Genomic DNA, 13,455 nt, shown 5'->3' with positions numbered 1-13,455 from the left:
CACAAGCTAAACCGAAGAATTAATAGCTCATTTAGGTCCACATTGCCAAAACATGATAAAGGTGATCATCACATAAGCATCCACTCGAGCCGAGACAAAACAAGCATGAAGAACTAACTAATTTCAATCTCAACCTAGGCATAAAATAGTTTCTGGTAGAAGGCTTTGCAAACGCTAACATACGAAATTAAGATTTTGTTTGATCAAGTGATTTAAAGATTAAACAATTGGGCACATTTCCTTTTTTATTTTAATTTTTATCCTCAGGTTTCCTCTTATTCAAGTAAAGTGTCACGCGACTGGGTATGGCAAGCACCTTGAGACTTCAAGACAATTGTATTGGGTCACATTTAAGCATAAGAGACTTGATTTTTCATGATTATTTAAATTTCACAAATTAATCAATATTTTCACAAGATCAAGTCAAGTAGTGTCTTTGCGATACAATCCCTCAAGGTTTTATCATCATTTAAACAGTTGACAAAGACATAAAATATAGTGCAATGTTCGACAATCCACTATCATGAATCAAGAGACCTAGAACAAGATATCCATCAAACTAGCCTTAATACAAGCATTGACTAAGCCTAAGCAATTATGAACATGGTGATAAGAATATAATATTTCATAGTCTACATGATTCATAAAATTGCTAATTTTCATATTTAGCAAAGCAACCTTGCTTAGAATGTTTCATGTCAAAACATCAAGAAAAGTCTAAGATTTAATGCTTGCTCCACACAACTACTCAACTTAGTCCAAATTTGAGACTAGCACAATAAAATGCCAAAGACATACAAGTCAAAGCTTAACTACTATGATTATCTTATACGATGAGATGCAATGCAAATGCAACAAAAGTATGATAGAATATGTACACAGGACAACTCCCCCTCACATTATACCATATGAATGGCACACTCCAAGCTCTCCCCTCAAATTGGAAAATCTTGTAGCATCTAGAGGCTTGGTGAATATATCGACTAGCTGGTGTTGGGTACCTATGTAGCTTAACTCAATATCTCTCTTCTCATTGTGGTCTCTCAGAAAGTGAAATCTCATATCTATGTGTATAGTTCTGGAGTATTGTACTGGGTTGTTGGCAAGACTTATGGCACTGGTATTGTCATACCAAAGTAGCACACTTCTGAAATCCAACCCAAAATCCCTCAAAGTAGTAACCATCCATAAAATATGTGAGCAACAGCTAGCAATAGCTACATATTCAGCTTCAGCAGTAGACTACATAATGCTAGACTGTTTACTAGGTACCTAAGAAATGACAAGTACCAGAGGTACTCTTCATGTCAATTCTACAACCATCAAAGTTCGCATCCGAAAAGCCACAAAGAGAAAGTGAAGAGGATGTAGAAAACCAAAGGCTATACTCGAGAGTGTGTTTGAGATATCTCAGAATACATTTCACCGTTTGGCGGTGAGACGTCCTTGGTGAAGCCTGAAAGTGAGCACATAAGCAGACGACGAAGTGGATGTTGGATCTCATCGCTGTCAAGTACAAGGGGGAGCCAATCATGCTCTTGTACTCTCTCTGGTCCACCTCCTCACCATCTTCATCCAGATCAAGTACGGTCGAGGTAGCCATTGGTGTCACCAAGGGCTTCGTGTCGCTCATGTTGAACTTCTTTAGCAAATCCTTAATGTACTTCACCTAGTGGATGAAAGTACCTTGCTTGCATTGCTTTATTTGCAGTCCAAGAAAGAAGTTGAGCTTGCCCATCATCGACATCTCGAACTCTCTACTTATAGTTTTTGCAAACTTGGCCACAAGAGCATGAGAAGAGCCACCAAAGATGATATCATCCACATAAATCTGAACTAGTAGAAAGTCAATGCCATACCTGAGAGTGAACAAAGTTTTAACAGCAGACCCCATCACATACCCATGCCCTAGCAAGAAAGACTTAAGCCTATCATACCAAGCTCTAGGTGCCTGCTTAGGCCCATACAAAACTTTCTGAAACTTGTATACTCTATGAGAGTATTTGGGGTGCTCAAAGCCTGGGGTTGCTTGATATAGACCTCTTCCTCTATGAAACCTTTAAGGAAAGCACTCTTGACATCCATTTGTACAACTTGAAACCTCGGGATGCAGCAAATGTTAGGAGGATCCTAATGGTTTATAGTCTAGCTACTGGAGCAAATGTCTCTCCAAAGTTTATCCCCTCAACCTGAAACCCTGAGCAACTAGTCTAGCTTTGTTTCTCACTACAGATCCATCCTCTCCATGTTTCTTTTTGAAAACCCATTTGGTTCCTATTGTGTTGACATTTGGAGGTGACTCTACTAGGACCCAAACTTGGTTTTCCTCAAAGTTTTCAAGCGCTTCATGCATGACATTGACCTAACTTGAATCAGATAAAGCATGTCCAACATCATGGGGCTCAAAAGAAGCAACGAATGCAGAATTAGTAAAGTGAGCATGAGAAGCAAATTTGGACCCCGTTACCACCAAGGTCGCTGATCATTAGCTGTGGGGGATGTCGCCGCTGAATGTGTTGAGGGGCCTCATACTGTGAGATGATCTCACCCTCAAACACTGCTGGTGTAGGTTCTAAAGCAGTTGAAGTGGAAGTAGAGGCTGCAGGACCCTCTACCGGTGTAGAAGAGGCAGGGACCAGCTCGAGAGAGAGTGTAGTAGTAGAAAGTAGAGGATCATCCTCGTCATCCCCAAGAGCTGGAAGATCATCATCTACAAATATTCTTTCTCTCATCTCTTGATCACCTGCACACTCAAAGACAGGACTCGCACAAGAGGTTAATTCATCAAAGGTCACATCATAAGACACCATGATGGTGTTAGTGTCAAGATCAAAGACCCTGTAAGAATGACCATGAAGAGAATACCCCTAGAAAATGCCATCGGAAGAACAAGACTTGAACTTATCAATATTGCCATGCTTTAAGATGAACCACCGACAACCGAAAACTTTGAAATGCGAAACTTTCAGCTTCCTCCCAAAACGCAGCTCATAAGAAGTCAAATTCAAGAACAAGCGCGAAAAAACCCAATTGAAGATATAGCAAACTGTGCTAATGGCCTCAGCTCAAAACTTCCTAGGAGTCATATGTTCATCGAGCATCATCCTAGCTATCTTCACCAAAGTGTGATTCTTTCTCTCAACGACGCCATTCTACTGAGGAACGCATGAGGCAGAAAATTAATGCTCAATGCCATGCTCAAGACAAAAAGCATCAAAGAGATAGTTTTTGAACTCGGTGCCATTATCACTGTAAATTGCTTTCCATGCACCAGATACTTCCTTGAACAATCTCAATGCCAAGCTTCGAAAGTGTGAGAACACTTCATCCTTGCTCACAAGAAAGAAGACCCAAGAGTAGCAAGATAAATCATCAACAATGATAATAATATACCACTTTCCACCCGCCAAACGAACCCAGGAAGGACCAACAATGTCCATATGGAGAAGTTATCATAGTCATTCAGTTATCACCAGATTGACTGGTGGGTGAGGAGCGACAACCATCTTGCCATGTCGACAAGGAGGACAAACAAGATTCTTCTCAAACTTGAGCTTGTGCAATCCTCGGATCAAGCCTAGGGTACTCAAACGAGTAACCAAATCAAAGCTCATGTGCCCTAGTCTCCTATGGCATATCCAAAGATCATAAGAAAGTTGAGCAAGTAAACACCAAGAAGAACCAAGAGATTCATGAAAATCAGCTCAAAAAAATCCTCCCACTCTAAAAATCTTGCAAATCAAAATGCCAAAAAAATCAAGAACTCGAGAAGTATCACATTTGAAATGCACTTCCAAGTCCTCATCTAGCAACTAAGATACAAAGAGAAGATTGTATCCCAGATGCTCCACCAAGGCCCCATCCTTGAGAGTAAAACTCTTATTCACTCTTACCATACCTTTTACCTTCACTCTTTCTTTCCGATCATCCTCAAATGTGATGTACTTGTTCCACATCATCGGGGTGAGGCTAGAGAACCATGATGAATCTCCGGTCATATGGTATGAACAACCAAAGTAAATGGACCACTTGTTCTCCAGGCCTTGACCTGCCACCTATATCAAATAAGACAAGCTCGAGTGCTCAGTGCTAGGGTGAGTAAGAAATTTCCTGGGAATCCAGAACTGAAACACTCAAGGAGCAGAGGTAAAAGCAGATGTATACAGATCAACACTAGCATGCTGGGGGCTAGAACCATGAAGAGGAAAACGTGGTCTCCCAAAGTGCTATGACTCAAAGCCTCTTACATGTAGACCAAAACCATATGAGTCATGGTAAAATTCACGCCGAGCAATACCTCTAGGAGGAAACTGAGGAGTGTCAAAGACTTGTGGGTGAGAGAGAAGAAAAGGGTCATGTACACCAATAGAAGGGTGGTACATGTCCCAGGTGCTCTACTCCCAATGATGCTGCTCATCCCTCCTACGGTGAAAGCAAAACCCAACCAAGTGACCCTCTCTTTGGCAGTAGGTGCAGTGGTAGCTTCTCTCGAGAACTCAACTGTCGGTCGCTCTAGGCTCTCTCATAGGGTCTCTCATCTTAGGTTGTGGAGCTCTCTTGGGTTGTGGTGCTGGCTTTTTCTTTGTGGGTTGAGGGATGGGTTTCTTGATGAGTTATGGTGTGGTATGGATTTTGGACTTTTGAGCTTCTAGGGTAGTAGCTGTGGTGAAAATAGTTTTACTATCCCTATTTTAAGCAACCCTCTCAAAACCCAAACCAAGAGCAAAACCCGCCTTATCGACACACATCTTGGTCTTGGCCAAGATCAAATTCATTTTGCCCTTGCCTTATGAGCATTTCTCCACTAGAGAAAGGAGATACTCATTCTTCGCTAAAAGCTTCTCAACTTGCCCTCTAACCCAGTTGAGTTTGTCCCGGAAGATGATGCAGGTGGAATAATTCGGCTGCACATCCTTCGAACTCTCAACACTCTCCAATCTAAATTCCAACTCCTTGATGCACACTACTTTCAGTTCAACATCCTTTGGAAGAAAAGGGCAATTCATGCAGATGCCTAAAAGAGTGGATCTAGACTCCTCCTTAGATAGCTTCTTCTAAGTAGTCTCAAGCCAACTGGCAACTTGAGCATGTTAAGCATAAAGCTCGACAAGTTCTATCATAACCACCAAACAGCTCTCACATTCCTCATCATCACGCCTAGACCTAAGCAATGCAAGCTTAGAAGAAACTAACTTATACTTAGGCCTAAGCTCCTTCAACTCACACTCAACTTTCTTGATTAACCTATCCTAGCTAACGAGAGCATCATTCAAGGTATCAACTTGGATGGAAAACTGATCATAGGAAGGTAATACCTCGGAGGGATCAAGTTCGGGGTCACTATCATTGTCGTCCACTATGAAGCAGAGGACGGTAAAGTCCTTGTTCTTGCCCTTGTTCTTCACGCACGGTTCATCCTCTTCTGAGCTCTCCTCCTTGCTAGGTGAGGTGTTGATGTCGCTAAGAGCCACCACGAACACCCTAGAAGCTACCTTGGTCGCCTTCTCGGCCATCTTGTCGCGGTTCTTTTTGAAGAAGGGCTTCTTATTCTTCTTCTTGTGTTTTTCGTAGTCGTGGTTGTGGTCTTCCTTCTTCTTGAGCTTGGGGTAGTCCGCCTTCATAGTGGACGACAATGATAGTGACCCCACACTCAAAGCAGGCACGGGAACCGCCCTCCTCCGATCTCGACAGTTGTTGTAGAAGTGGGTGAACTTTTTCACAATCAGTACAAGATCTTCATCATTGAGCACATCCACTTGCTCCTCTATGATAAAGACCAAAGAAGACAACGCAAAACCACCATATAAAGAGTTAGCATAGAGAACACCAGCTCTAGTATGATTGCCACCACTAGATTTGGAAACCAACACTATGTTCTAAGGCAGGGGGTTCCTGAGACCAATACGAGCCGTCTTGGCTATCTCGGTAGACTTAAGTTTGTGGAAGAGTTCATCACAAGTTAACGTGTTGTAACTTGATAACTCTTCAATGCTCGAGATCTTCACTTCCTATATGTTACGATCCAGAGCATAGAGAAGCTTGATCACTCTCTCGTGGTTCGAATAGGGTAGAACACCACTGGATTAAAGATTGCTAACAATCCCATCAAAATGAGCAAACATCACAACCAAAGACTCTCCAAGGCATTGCACAAACAATTGATATTCTTGATTGTATGTGCTCTGGCATCTAGCCTTAATCTGATTAGTGCCTTCATGAAAGACACTTAGAGTAGTCTAGATCTCCCGGACAGTATGGAGGTGTCGAACCCTATCAAACTCATTCTGACTCAGGCTTGTGAACAAAATATTTCTGGCCTTGTTGTTGGCCTCATACTATTTGATTTGAACCTGAGTCGTGCGAGTAGGAAAGATCTCGTAGTTGAAATTAACTACCTCCCAAATTGCACTTTGTTGGCTTAAGAGATAATCCTCTATGCGCACCTTCCAGTACAAAAAATCATGGCCATCAAATAGCGGAATCTTCCCACTTCTCTGCATGTCGCATATGGATGACAAAGCCGGTTAAGGTCAATAAGTGATCAAACCGGTTCTGATACCAATTGTAGGATCGAGAATGGTGACTAGAGGTGGGGTGAATAGGCGCCTTACAAATTTCTTACGAAATAGATGGCCTAGTCTTTGTTCACCCAAAAACACTAAAAAGCGCACTATCGGAAGCATAAATAACGCAAGAGAGAAAGATTCAGTGCATCATGACTCCACGAATGAAATACGAACCATTGGTTCTACTCAAGACCATTCCATGTATCTTTGTACACAAAAGCTCACAACTTTGAAAAGAAACAAGACCAAAGAAGATCACCGTGCAATAGAAACTCTCCATGTTGATGATCTAGAGGCAAGGGAATTCAAGACCCATCACGTATGCATGTGTATGTGAATTTTATGCCTCTAGCAATAATAAGAATACTTTGCCAAGGTGGAAAATTTCCAGCTCAAGACCGAAAACAAAAATCACCATCGAAAAAGTAAAACCGACAACCAAAACAATTGAACTAATAGAGAGAGACTAGAAGGAGATGAACAAGAACACTTGCGAGAAAATAAATTGTTGGAGCAAGAGTTCGTCTTGCTCCAGCAAGTACGGTGAGAGTTTCTTCTAAGGAGGAGACTCAAGCTTGGAGATGAAGTTTGAGAGGAAGGAACACCACGAATATATTGATGATAGGAAAATGTATTGCTTTGGGAGGAGTATCACAACGTTCGCTATGATGCGTGTTCTTTTTCGCTGTGACCTCGGGTTTTCTCCTCCTTTTTCTAGAGGACCATGGCCTCCTATTTATAGAACCATGCGTAGCTTGGCGTACAAGTTATCATAATGTACAAATATCCGGGATCCAGCTAAATTACTGAGCCTTATCCCGGATAACTACCTCCTATCCTGTCGGGAGATAAATATCCACCATGGTAATTATCGTGGTGCCTGCCCCATGAAGGGGGCGAGTCGGTCGCCAATTGCGGCCCGGCGCCACACTGTCAGGGGTGTCAGGATAGGTACTATCATGCCAGGGTGTCAGAGTGGCATCCACTAGCTTAGGCATTTAATGCCGATCACCTTCTCGTAGGCAAAGTACGACTAGTTCTTCCCTTTTGGTAGATTTTTCCTGAGGCCTGATGACCCACGCAGTAACCTCCGGGAAGCCAGCCCGGGAAGTGGGACGCCGAGGCTTTGGGAGGCCGAGCCTTCGGGAGGTTGAGCTTCGGAAGGCCGGGGCTTCGAAAGGGGGAGGCTTCAGGAGGCCGAAGCCTTGGAGACCGAGCCTTCGGGAGGCTGAGCTCCAGAAGGCCAGGGCTTTGGAAGGCAAAGGCTTTAAGAGGCCGATCCTTTGGGAGGCTGAGCTGATTAAGCCAAGGGGCCGTCGGGGGTCCTCAATAACGACCCACAACAGTAGCCCCTTGCGAGGGCGACCAGCGGAGCAGTCGGGCCCGCGGTTCCTTCGGAGCAGGGCCCCCGGTGGTCCCTGGCTTGTGGTTGATGGCTCATTGTTTCGAGAATCGCTTGGCTTGTCCAGGACGGTTTCACCCGGGTGACGGAGCGGCATGTTGGATGAAGTTGGTGACAGGGGGCATTGAATGTGCCCTGGGGATAGGTGTAGTCCTACCTTATCTGGTAGGGTGTGGGACGCGTGTTGTCTTGTTGTTGGGGGGGGGGGCAAGGGAGTCGGTTTCGCTCCCCCATGATTTCGTCCTGGCAGGTGAAAGGACGGCGCGTGCGCCCACCGCCTAGAGGGGGCAGTTGCTCCCTATTTGTAGCAAAAGTGGGATTGCCTAGAGCAACCCTTTGTCGACTCCTTGTTCTCATCTGTCTTTGTCTTCGGCGCCTTTTGCCTTGTGAGAGTTATTCTTTGATCCCTACTCTTCTCTCTCTCGTAATCCAGCACCTTACGCCACCCTCTTGTGGTTCATATGGCTGACTTAAGTACCCTGAGTGAAGCGGAAACTCGGGCGGCAAGGGAGATGGCTGGAGTAGCCGCGGTGGGGGACCCTCAGGTGTCACCGGCTTCCCCGCTGCTGATGGGGCCGCCACCAGGAGTGGAGCTCTAGCGTGCCAGCAAAAGCCACTCCTAGCAAACCACTGCACTGGGAGCGTCAGTCATCAGTGACAACGAGCTCGACTGGATGGTTAGGGAGGGGAAGATTCCCTCCTGAGCTCTCACTCGGCCTTCACTGTCACTCAGCCTTCGTTGGGCGAGGAGGTCCCGAAGCCTCTAGCCCATGAGGTCGTGGTGTTTGAAGCCTTCTTTGAGGTGGGCCTGGGTTTTCCCTTGATGCCGTTGCTTAAAGAGGTGCTCCGCCACTTCTACATGGAGCTTCCTCAGCTCCACTTCAACGCCATTGGCCACCTGGCCACCTTTGAGTGGGCCATGCGGGCGGAGGGGTGTGAAGGGAGGGTAGATTTCTTCGCGGAACTCCACTTTGCCAGCTGCCAGCCGAAGTTGATCAAGGTCGAGGGGACGAAGAGGCCCCTTAGTTTTGGGAGTATCAACTTCCAGATACGGCCGCAGTATCGTGATGCCTTCCCGGCGAAGGTCATTAACGGCCGGTGGTATATCGGCTGGTTGCAGCGGTGGTTTTACTACAGCGTCGGCCCTGCATCGCCCCTTCACTCCACAAACTGGGATATCGCGTATGTTCCAGAGCCGGAGATGGGGATTACGGACGACCAGTTCACCTCACAGCTGGCCCTTCTCCAGAGGGTGGTCGAGAAGATGAGCATCCGTGACCTCGTAGAGGAGTTCACCATGTTGCGTGTCCAACCCATTCAAACAGGCTGGAGCTGCGTTTTTGAGCAAGGTGCGAAAGAGTGGCCGAAGGTGTATTCTGGTCCGCCCGTCAGTGCTGGTGAGTTCCCTTTGTAGTTGGGTTCTCGATCTGCCGATGTGAGCCATCTTTTTTCTTTCAGAGAGCTGCCTCCCGCTGGAGTGCGTGGCAGAGACTACGGAGGTGATCCTAGTGCCCCCTACTATCACAAAGCGGGAGCAGAAGGTGGCCCTGGCACGGAGTTGGGAGCGTTACAATCGTGTCTGCTTTTACCTTGGTGTGGGGGCTCTGACATGGCGGGATCCTCTAGAGCCTAGGGCTGCTGGAAAAGTAGCGTGTGCAGGGCCCCCATTCATGCGAAGATGCTCCAGGCCCGACGGCCTTCAGCGTTCGTAGGCTCGCATACTGGTTCAACGGCCGAGTTGTCAGAGGTGCCCCTAGTTTGCAAGAAGTGCTTAAGGCGGGTTGGGAGTATGAGGGATCAGTCCAAAGGTGAGGGCCAGGGTAGCAGCGATGACCGCAGGAAGGACCGAGCCTCCTCGGATATTGCGGGTCATGGCCAGAGACAACGGGGAGGCATGGCCTCCGTGGACATTGACTTCAGTATTGTTGACTCAGATGCTGAGGATGCTACGGGTCCTCCTGTAAGAGGTTCGGGGGAACCAGGTGTGATTTGCTTCGTTAGTCATATCCCTTTTTTTTTGGTCGTGCGCTGGGATCTTAATTTGTGTTGCTTTTTTGTAGTGACCTTCGAGGTGGATGCGTCCTTGACTCCACCCCTCGAGGCCCTGGAGGCCCAGTGGAGATCGGGGACTCCTTGGGAGGGGTCTCTGAGGGCCGTCTTTGGGGACATGGCTTCATTCCTGCGAGGCCCTGAGTCAGCTGGTAGCTCACCCGTAGCAGCTAGTGCCCGAGGCACTGTGCCCTCCATCGAGAATCCCTTCGAAGCGGTTGAGGGGGGCCCCGGCCTCGGGGTCCTGATGCCGGATGACTTCGTGCTGTGCCCGGAGGTGTCAAGGGCTTTCGCCGTGGCCTCCTCTCTACTCCAGAGTGGAGAGGTCGAGCAATCGTTGGCCCAGCGTCCCCTGGAGGAGCTGGAGGCGCGGTTGGCAGCAGCGACGCTTCAGGTCGGTGGTATTAGTTATGATTGCTGGGTCCTGTGTTGGGTCCTAAGTAGCTCATCTTGTCTTTTTTTATCTTTGGTGATGCCTTGTAGCAAGTAATTTTGACGAGGGCGCTGGGTGGTGGAGGACGCTAGGCTTTGGAAGAGGCCCGAAAACAGGCGGAGTCCGTGGAGGGCTGTCTTCATGAGGAGATGGTGATTCGCGAGCGTGCGGAGGCTGAGGCACAGAAGGCTACCGAAGACATCCGGGAGGCGAAGGAAGTTGCCGATGCGGCCAACGCAGCCCGCATCTCCGTCGAGAGTAACATTGACACCCTTCGGGCGGCGGTGGTAAATATGCGGCAAGAACTAGAGGAGGTTCGGGCATCGGAGGGGGCACTGCGTTTGGAGTGCCAACAATTTACGGTGCTTGTGTCAATAGTGGCCCGGATTACCTCTGATGCCTTGAGCGGCCTAGGGGCTCGGTGTCCGTCACTGCCATCCGACTCGGAGGCGTCAGTCATGCCGCTCTTTTGGCTTTGGTCCGCTGCGAAGATTATGGTTAGGGCCGCGAAGGTCTATGCGAGGTCCAGCGCTCATGTGGCCGCTGCGCTTCAACTGACCCTGCTACACCAGACGGGGGTTGGTCCCTTCGAAGCTCTGGAGTGGCAAGTGCCAAACTCCGTGGTCGAGGCCTTCCAGCCAGAGGCACCTCCGGTGGAGATTTGCACAGCCTTAGAGAGTTTTTGTCGCGGCGTATTGGCGAAGCATGGCCAGAGCGTGACATTACGCTTTATGGCCGGTCGGGGGACTCCGGGTGCCTTGGGGGGCCTTCGCCCGAGTTCTTCGTTGGGGGGTCCGGTGCTTCACCCGGAGTCTACAGGCGCTTTGCGGCCCTTTGGGGGAGCTTTGTCGGGAGTTGTTGCCCCACCGGAGCGGAGCGTGGATGCCTCGGAGGTGTAGCTCTGCCGCGGCTGTCTTTGTTTTCTTTTCTTACCCAGGGAGGGGTGTCGAGTTCTAGTATGCTGTCCGCCTCCTTCTGCTTCGTCTATATAACCTTTCCTTTATTTGATGGAAACCGCGCCTGTCTTCCTGTGTTCTACCCATGTTGTTTCTGGGATGTTTGTGCTTTTGAATTTTAACCGGAGTCTACTCTGCGTGTATAGGTACAGCGGCCTGAAGTCGAAGGAAGCCTCGTCCGTACCTTGGATAGTGCCTATGGGGAGGGATTGAGTGCGTCTAGTGCGTTGGGGGCTACTCTGTTCATTCGTCGGCGGAGTCATTTCATTATGCCCCATGATCCTGAGGGGCGTATTGGCCCGCAAGTGGCTGCTGACGTCTTGGTTAAGGTCAAGCCAGAGGATCCTCTGTTGTCCGCTCCAAATGTATGTTTTACCGCAAGAGATGATTGGTGTGTGGCCCGAATGGTCTGGGAGGTTGCTGGCTCACGCTTCTTACGACATTTTGTCTTTCCCAGGGGTTCTGACGGAAGGGTGCCCTCGGAAATCCTCGAGTCTATCTTGGGTGAGGTGAAGGTGGAGGAGGCACAGGCCGTGGAGGCCTCGCCGGTAGGGTAGGAGGAGGAAGAGCTGGACTTCTTGGCCTTCAACTCATAACCCTTCCCAGCGGATACTTCATCTTCCCGAGGCCGAGTGTCTGTTTCGGGTAGCGGCCCTTCTTACGGAGGGGGCTTGCATCGGCCTCCCATGCGCAGTCGTCGTGGACGACTCTCTAGGTCCCGTGGTGTGTCCGAGAGGCGTGGCGGTTGTTCACCCTTGTCTTCCTATAGTGGTACAGGGGGCGTAGTAGGCTAGCCAGTTTGCTGGGCATAGATTCGATGTACAACGGTTAACTGTATAAAAAGACCTTTTGTATGTCATGTGTGTAAAACTTGCATTGTGTTAGCTTGTTGTTTTTGTTTCTTTTCCTCTCCCTTTTTTATGATTGATCACGCCGACGTTTCGCCTATGCCCCTTGTCCCAGCCCCTTCGCATCCTGTGGCTGCTCTGAGGCCATGGGGTGCGAGACTTTGAGGGGCATCGGAAGGGTCAGGTGATAGAGACTTTTAGTCGTGCTGGTGTTGGGGTGTTTATCCCTTCGGCATGTTAGGCCGACCTGGCCTTAGAAATGACGGGGGTGTTATGCCTGTCCGGTATGAAGGCACTGCCCTCAAGATGCTGGAGCGGTTTTTGCCTATCTGCTATTTTAGGTTTGCTAGGCCCAAATGATGACGGATGGAATGCCTGTCCAGCATGGAGACTTTTGTCTTCAAGATGCTGGAGCAGTCTTTGCCTATCTGTCACGTAGGTTAGCTAGACCTTAAAGATAGCGGATGGAATGCCTGTCCAGCATGGAGGCTTATGCCTTCAAAATGCTGGAACAGTCTTTGCCTATCTACCACGTAGGTTGGCGAGACCTTAAAGATGGCAGACGGAATGCCCGTCCAGCACGGAGGCTTATACCTTCAAGATGCTGGAGCAATCTTTGCCTATCTGCCACGTAGGTTGGCGAGACCTTAAAGATGGCGGACGGAATGCCTGTCCAGCATGGAGGCTTATGCTTTCAGGATGCTGGGTTTTTTTTTGGTATCTTTGGAGAGGATTGAGCCTGGGGTTCTCTATACGTAGTACTTGCGGAGGGTCTCCACATTCCAACTGTGTTCGATGGGGGTCCCCTCTGTATCGGCCAGTCGGTAGGAGCCGAGTCTGTTAGATTTGAGGACTAGGTATGGGCCTTCCCATTAGTTGCGTAGCTTTCCTGGGGCTAGGGCGCGTCGAAGCACTAGTTTGCCGGGTTTGAAGTTTCGTGGCGCAACCCTTGGATCGTACAAGGCCTTAGTTTTCTTAATGTAATGATCCTGATTCTGAATGGCATGAAGCCGCATGCCTTAGGTAAGGTCAAGGGAGGGCTCCCTTTCTCCGTCAGTTTGTGGAAGTCGTACCCTGAGTGAGCAGGCCTTGACCTCGGTGGAGGTCATGGCTTCGTCTCCGTACAGGAGGCAGAAGGGTGTGAACCCGGTGGCCCGCGTGACAGTGGTGCGGAGGGACCATAAAACCTTGGGTAGTTCAT

The sequence above is a fragment of the Phragmites australis genome, chromosome 14 (assembly GCF_958298935.1).
Source record: "Phragmites australis chromosome 14, lpPhrAust1.1, whole genome shotgun sequence".
NCBI classification, from domain to species: domain Eukaryota; kingdom Viridiplantae; phylum Streptophyta; class Magnoliopsida; order Poales; family Poaceae; genus Phragmites; species Phragmites australis.
Note: the sequence above shows the minus strand (reverse complement) of the source record.